Source organism: Podarcis erhardii (assembly GCF_964252035.2).
Source record: "Podarcis erhardii genome assembly, chromosome: 12".
NCBI lineage: Eukaryota > Metazoa > Chordata > Lepidosauria > Squamata > Lacertidae > Podarcis > Podarcis erhardii.
Window position 1 is genome coordinate 21,072,378 of NC_138513.1, and position 6,812 is coordinate 21,079,189.

General features: G+C 40.0%; 1 long non-coding RNA gene across 1 annotated transcript; it reads left to right on the forward strand.

The window, feature by feature from the left end:
* Window positions 1–2,770: 2,770 nt before the first annotated feature.
* On the forward strand, window positions 2,771–5,285 carry LOC309325844. Its single transcript, XR_014150066.1, has 3 exons — window positions 2,771–2,870; window positions 3,324–3,533; window positions 5,253–5,285. It is a non-coding gene; the product is annotated as an uncharacterized lncRNA (long non-coding RNA).
* The last annotated feature ends 1,527 nt before the right edge of the window (window positions 5,286–6,812 follow it).

Sequence of the window (6,812 nt, forward strand, 5' to 3'; positions counted from 1 at the left end):
AGGAGCTGGGACCAAGCAACGGGAGCTCACCCTGTCGCGGGAATTCGAACCACTGACCTTCCGACCAGCAAGCCCAAGGCTCAGTGGTTTACACCACAGTGCCACCCGCATCCCACAGCAGAAGTAGAGATGTGCATATCTGAGTGCCCCCCTCCTGCCCTACGGTTTGTAAAAATATTCTGCTGAGGCTCATTTCAACCAGACCACAGAAATATTTCTGGGGCCTGCAAGATATAATTGTTCCCATTAATGTGTGAAAATTGCATGGTCTTTTGATATTCAAAGATGTATTTTCATAAAGCAATATATATATATATATATTTGTATATATATTTATTAAGAGTTTTTAATTACAATACAAATAAATAAAACACAGTAATACATCTCATAACACATTTTCTTATCATCTTTGGACTTCCTCGCATCTCCCACTCCTGCGTTCTTAATTTAAAAATTTAATCCAGCAATTTATCACCCTTTTTCTATTCTTTAATAGCTAATCTCCAAATGTTATTTCACACATTTTATCTACACTTGTTTGAAATCTTAGACAATTTTAAGTTTAACCTAATCATTATCAAATTTAAACTTCTCTTCATAAATCACATCGTCTATTTTAATAGTGCCAAGTTGTTTATGATCTAGCTTCCAGCTTAACATTCATACAGTTTATAATGTTTTTGCAAATAAATCTTGAATTTCTTCCAATCCTCTTCTACCGTCTCCTCTCCCCGGTCTCGGATTCTGCCAGTCATCTCAGCCAGTTCCATGTAGCCTATCAGTTGCGTCTGCCATTCTTCCAGTGTGGGTAAATCTTGGGTTTTCCAATGTTTAGCGACGAGTATCCTTGCTGCTGTTGTTGCATACATAAAAAAAGTTCGGTCCTTCTTTTATTTTCATAAAGCAATATAATCTCTTCATTTTAGCAATGTCCCCCTTTCAGTATTGTTTTCTTTTGCTTTCCTTTCTCTCTCTACTTAATCTCCCTTCCAGCTGAAACTATGCAGAAGCTGGTTGCATAGATTTAGTCAGTTTCACTGCTATCTAGGGGTTTGCTAGACATAGTCTGTGCTTAAATGCGCTGGATGAACAGAATGATCATACTGTAATGCTTTCCATCAGAACACAACATGATGGATATTACAAGCAGCAGCATATTCCATGTGATAAAAATAATCATGTGATTATAAGAGCATATCTAGGGAAATGGCCTGAAACATCTTTATACATAGTGTGAACTGGGCATTTGGTTTGCAGACAAAAAGTATTTTAAAGTCTGGACAGAATACATGAATTGCATACAAGATAATATCCCCTCCAGTGTACCATAAGCTAGCTATTGCATTGGTCTTGTACACCACATTGCATTTGTTTATAAATTAAGAACTCATCTGTTGAAGCTGATTTATTGCCCCACACTAGGTGTCAGTGTTAACTTACCTGATCTGTCATCTCAGGTACTGGCTATCCCTGTAGCAGAGCAAATTAACATACAGGTGACTAGTAATACAAGCACAAAGTATTGTTCTTGCTGCTCATCTGGAATGCTAGAGAAGACAACAAAATATGCTGATTTTAGAAATGTTTATTATAGTGGAACTTCTATATCAGATCACCTGTTGCTTCTTCCTTGTGAGGTTTACATCCTGTTTACTGTGAAATATGAGGTGCATCTCTGCAAAACAACTAGGATATGTGGGATTCCTTGAATGTAAGCTTTGATGCAAGGTTTTACTTCCTAGCTCACAAATACAATTGTTCTTTGCTTAACATTTAGTTATCAGCAGAGTGGCCACTTTTTTTACTGGCTGTGTAACAGCAACCCAATACGCAAATGTCAACAGCCTGATACGCAGCTGCGACCATTCCCTGTGTCCCACCTCAAAGGACGCATGGAGGGTGCTCATCAAAATACTGGCCTTCTCTGCAGTGGCCCCCTGTTTTTGCAATGTTTTCTACAGGGAGGCCTGTCTGTCACCAACTTTGCTATCATTTGCATTCCAGACTGAAACATTTCTATTCTCCTGGGCCTTGGGGCAGCTTTAATGATATTGTTACAGTTACTCAAACTGGGATTGTGTGTGTTCTTATTATGATTATTGCAGCAATACTCTGCATTGTTTAATAGGTTTTTTATTACATTTAGACCCAGTTGGAGGGGACTGCAACAGGAAAGCACTGTTGGCCTCATGTTCTGCTCCCCAGAGGCATCCATCTGGCCACTGCAAGAACTGAATGCTAGATTAGATCGGCCTTTGATTTGTTTCAGCAGGGCTTTGCTTTTATGCTGTTTTGTTCATTTCCACTGCCTTCCTTCCAGATGCCACCCAGCACACAGCTGTGTTGAAGGGCAACTTTACTGACCCCTTTGAGCTAATTGATTAAACTGAAATAACCTTCCACAGAGACATGTTTGGTTTCAAGGGAAATAAGGGCTGGTGCTCATAGTTTTGCTTGTTGGTGTCCTGTCGACCTTGAAAGCCCTGAGGCTCATGGCCTTGTACAGTTTATTGGAACAGCATGGAAGCAGAGTTTGCTTGAAGTTTTCAGTAGCTGCAGATTTTAAAAAGCCATGACTGCTCTGTTTTCCATTGTGACAGCTTCACCAGAACAGTTAGCTAGCAGTTTCATTTCAAGAACAGGAATAAGCACAACTGACTTTATGAAGGATATGATTCTTAACTAAATGACATTTTAAAAAGAGAAAGGGATGCCATTGTTCTGAAGCTGACTTTCTCCTAATTGTCCCTGCTTGAATTCTAGCAAGTGGCAGCCTTGCTGAAATGGTTGCAGTTGTTGTCAACACAGTGGCTAACAACATTTACACCCACAACTTCCCTACCACCCAACTGTGGCCCAAGACAATTGAGGTGAGGAGTCAGGATGATGCCAAAATCTTTTGGGCTTTTGATACCAGGCAATGTTGACTTGACAGGTCAGGTTTGGTAAGAAAGCAAATTGGATGTTCTACTTCTGGAGCAGTGGCATAGGAAGGGGGGTGCAGTGGGTGCAGGCCACCCCAGGTGTCTTCACGGGGAGGGGGTAACAAAATAGCAAAAATATGTGTTTTTAAAATAAACAAAATGGGGGACTCACGACACTTTCCCCCCGAAAAAATAATATTATTTAAAACAAGCTTAATAACTTTGTCTGACAATTAAATAACCTCAACAAGTCAGCACAATACGTATTGAAACTTTTTAGTTTAGTCAACAAATGCAATGAAATGTGGCTGAACTCGACGCTATGTAGTGGAGAGCATACGGATAAGGAAGGGGAGTGGGTGTTTATTTCCACTGATTCGTTGAAGTCTCTCTCTGCAGTTTGTACCCGTGCGAGACGTAAACAACCGGTGACTCATCCACAACCAATCCTATCCACTGCCATGCTGGTCAGTCACCCCCACGTCATTCTGTTGAGTTAGTTGTGCATTATTACTGAAGCTTATAAGTGCCGTGCTGAATTTATTTTTGTTACATTTTTTAGTTCATTGATTCATTGTGATCGTCCTCTTCTCTATGATATTGAGTTTGGTAAGTAACGTAAACGTCATGATGCATGCTGTTTGTTTGTATTTGTACGTTAAGCCAAAGCTGCAAAATAGCAAAATTAAGTAAAAAAATTCATTCACCAGAAATTCCCATCACAAAAAAAAAGGTTTTAAGTGCTTGTGCTCACAATGTTAAATAAATAAACCAGAAAATAACACTTGCAACTGTATTTTATTTTTCCTTCTTTTAAGAATTTCAATGTTTGGGGGTGGGGACAAGAAATTTTCCGCACCGGGTACCATCTGGCCTTGCTACACCACTCTTCTGGATTGCATCTGACCAAGCCACAGTGACCCATGTGCTGGTAACCTTGAGGCTTGATTACTGTAATCCACTCTATGTGAGTCTGCCCTTGAAGCTGGTTCAGACATTGCAGCTGCTGCAGAATGTTGCAACTAGGCTCCTGTGGCCTGCTGTGAACATATATCACCCATCCTGAAAGAATTGTGTTGATGGCCAAGCACCACTGTTTAAACATTGGTAACTATCTTAAAAATGCAGTTTTTGCTTCTTCTAGCCATTTAAATTTTGACACTGATAATGTTTTGAGATGTGTCCCCCCACCCCCCTCATTTTTGTAGTGAGCTCACTGTAAATCTCATTGGAATAGTTTTGGAACTGTTCCTGCTGTTCTGTTAAAGTGATTAGCTAATAACATTTTGGGCTATGCACATTCCTACTGACATCACTATGGTGGCTGGCCTTTGATATGACTTAACTGCAAATCTGCAAAGAACATTCTCTGTGTATTAGAGAACGGCCACCATTATGACAAACACATGGCATTAGCAGTGTTACTTTTTTAAGCTAAGGTGGTACTGCAGCATGCAATGGAATGTGAACACAATGGAATTTTAACGCAGAAGCAAAGAATGAAAGCATCCTATTTGTAATGTAAAATGCTAAATTAATTTCTTTATATGGGGAATATCATTACAGAGGTTCAACAGATTGTCTTTTGCTATGATTTTGATGAGCCCTCCTTGTCAACACTTTATGAGGTGCATGTTTCAAATTCCCTTCTTCTGTTTAGAAAGAGAGGAAAACATGCATTGATGCACATTTTGGAAGGTAAAATACAGCTCTCAAAAAGGCTATATGATTGCATTTTTAAAACCTTTTTTAATGATGTACAATACTATGACAATTAATGGCATTTAATAATTTTTTTAAAAGATCAGATGGGAACAAATAAAAGCAGAAGTGTGAACCAGCTTCAGCACAGCTGGGTTACTGGCTGTCAGATTTGTGTTCATCACCTATTATGAAAGGGAGCTCTCCTGTTCACTGGGCCTAATGGTGAAACAAAATGTTATGTTTAACTAGGTTTCTCTTGGAGTAGACCCATTGAAAGCAATGTCTCTAAGTAATGGATGTCTGTTGATTCCAATGGGTCTATAGTGAGCAGGATTTCCACCGAATACCACCCAAAACTGCAGTTGGGCAGTTTTCAAGCTTTTCAATCGTAAGGCAAAACAAAGCTGAATAAACTGCAGGCTTGCTTGTGGATGCAGTCACAGGAATGAAAATTATATCATATATAGTGCATGTGAATGAACAAAAACTGCACCTAACCTCTTGACTGGGGTCTAGTATTTGTGTGAAATGAAAGCCTAGCAATTATCCAGTCTGAATTCAGAGCTGTATGCACAAAAGTCACGTTTGCTTATAGCTTTGACTCTGTTCTCTTTCTCTCTACAGAGTTGGCTGACAGGGTGATGTTTCTGACCCCAGGACCTGGAGTTTTGTCTATATTCTTGATATTCTTCCAAGGTAATTGAATCAAAGCTTCTAAAGTGATTTTGCCTTCTTTAGAGTTTTTTTAGGTAACGACAATAGTGTCCCAAACCAAGCGTATTGCACTGCCAGCCTAATACTTGTCAGCTCTCAGATTAATAGGCAAAACACAGGGTTGCAGTATAAAATATTGCTGCAGAGTGAAGTTGTGTTGATGCAAGTGCTTTTGCAGGAATCTCAGGGAAAGGAAAGGCTGTCCCAGCAAAGGCAGCTGTGGCCCATTTGTGTCAGTTTCTGACTGGGTTGTGATACTGCTCTTACCAATCATTGTATCCCATAATAAGCACCTGAGCCTGTTTGTTGCCATTAAACATGATGATTTAGCATGTAAACACAGGGGGGAAAGCATCTGAATGTTGACTCCAATTCAGTCATTGTGAATATCCTCTAAAGCAGGGTAGCCAGTAAGGTGCCCATCAGATGTTATTAGACCAGGCATAGACATATTTGGCCCTCCAGAGACTACAGTTCCCATCATCCCTGACCACTGGTCCTGTTAGCTAGGGGTGATGGGAGTTGTAGTCCCAAACCATCTGGAGGGCCGAGTTTGCCTATGCCTGTATTAGACTATTGTATCCTCCCTGATCATTGACCTCTGCCTGCTGGGTTCCCTTCGTTTTCTGACTTCTGGTGTGCTAATCTGCTGCAGATAATAGTAGACCTTGAAAGCTTGAAAGGCAGAGGCTTCATCACTTACCCCAATGCTACGGTAGATGACATAGCTGCTCATGCTGTGCTGTGCTTCCTGCTCCCATTTCCCCTCCATTACATTTCTGATTCCCATCTGCTACATGATGACTGTCTCCATCAGGGAATCTAGAAATGAATGAGAAGAACAGAATGGGGTTTAATGCTGTTTCTCGCTCAAAAAGCTCACACATATGTGACGGATCTCTTCTTACCAATGCTTATTCGGATATTAAAAATTGTTTCTGGATTATTGTTATTATTAAAAGCATATCTTTCTTTTGCTTTTCGTACTTGATGACGTTGTCACAGTGCCTGCAGCTGAGATAACACTGCCTGTCACATGTAGTCATGATAACTGTTAAAAACGTAGTGCAGAGCGCCATTGACTCCCCCATGACCTCAAGCAACACTTCTCCGAATAAGGTTGGGTGGGTTTTGTTTTGTTTTGGGTTGTTTTTCGGCTAGGCCATGAATTTCCCTTTCTCTGAGTAAGAGACCGTGCCACGGGTACTGCTTTCACCTTTGCCACAAGTCACCCCCAATATTATTTCTTTATAGGCATTTCTCTCACCCTTCACTATGCAGTTCAGGGCAGCTTACATATAGCTCTGTTGTTGTTGTTGTTAAAGAATTTATTCATTTTCAATAACAATCTTCCAATTAATGATGAATTAAATCAAATCAATCCAAATTACAATAATAACAATACACCAATTATATATTCCAATTATAAAAAAATTCTTGGGACTTCCCATGTTCCAGATGTCTGGAGAT